A 1,059-nucleotide genomic window follows, 5' to 3' on the forward strand; every position below is an offset into this window, starting at 1 on the left:
CTAAAAACAGCAGAATGAAGCATGGCCTGATCCTGGTCCATCTTCACCATCTTGTCATGTTTGATGCAGTCACTCTATCACTCATTCTCCTTGAGGGTCTTCCTCTTCTTCACCGGTACTCTACTGAGTGTGATATACTTCCCAAGGACTGATCTCTTGTGATAACATAATCAGAATATGTGATGAGATGTCTTTTAAGGAGAATTCTAGCTGGTTCTTCTTCCAAAAAAAATTTGTTTGTTCTTCTGGAAGCCTATGGTATTTTGATATTATTTTTTAACACCATAAATCAAAAGCATAAATTATCTCTACTTTTTCTTATTCATTTCCCACATTTTACAGTCATTAGATGTGATTAAAAATACTCTGGCTTGTGTCAGGTACATCTTGCTCTTCAACATTTTTCTAGAGAGTCTGGTGTGGATTTGCCCAATGAAACACGTGTGTTTTCTAACTGTGGCTTCCATGAGCATTAACTCTGCATCCAAGCAAAAGGAAATATTGACAATGTCAATCTGTTCTCCATTGATCATGATTTTGTCTCTTGATTCAAATATGAGGATTTTTTCCTTAATATAAATTTATAATTCATACAGAAGATTAAACTTTTTGATCTTCATCAATAACTGCTTTAAAGTACTCCTCTCTTACAAACAAACAAGATTGCATAATCTACATATCACACATTGTTAATAAATATTTTCCCAATCTTGATGATTCATTCTTCTTCAGTCCAGTTTCACAAATTATTTGTTCAACATATATATTGAATACGTCTTTGAAAACATACAACTTTGACACATATCTTTATTGCTTTTAAAGAATGCAATACAAGGCTGCAGTGAGTTTGGTCTTTAAAATTCCTTGTGCTGTTAAAACAGTGGTTCTCAACCTTCCTAATGCCGCCACCCTTTCATACAGTTGCTCATGTTGTGGGGACCCCCAACCATAAAATTATTGTCACTGCTACTTCATAACTGTAATTTTGCTACTGTTATGAATCATAATGTAAATATCTGATATACAGGAGGTATTTTCATTGTTACAAATTGAACATAT

Source organism: Echinops telfairi, unplaced genomic scaffold, assembly GCF_000313985.2.
Source record: "Echinops telfairi isolate 266 unplaced genomic scaffold, ASM31398v2 ScPeMD7_11;HRSCAF=52, whole genome shotgun sequence".
Classification (NCBI taxonomy): domain Eukaryota; kingdom Metazoa; phylum Chordata; class Mammalia; order Afrosoricida; family Tenrecidae; genus Echinops; species Echinops telfairi.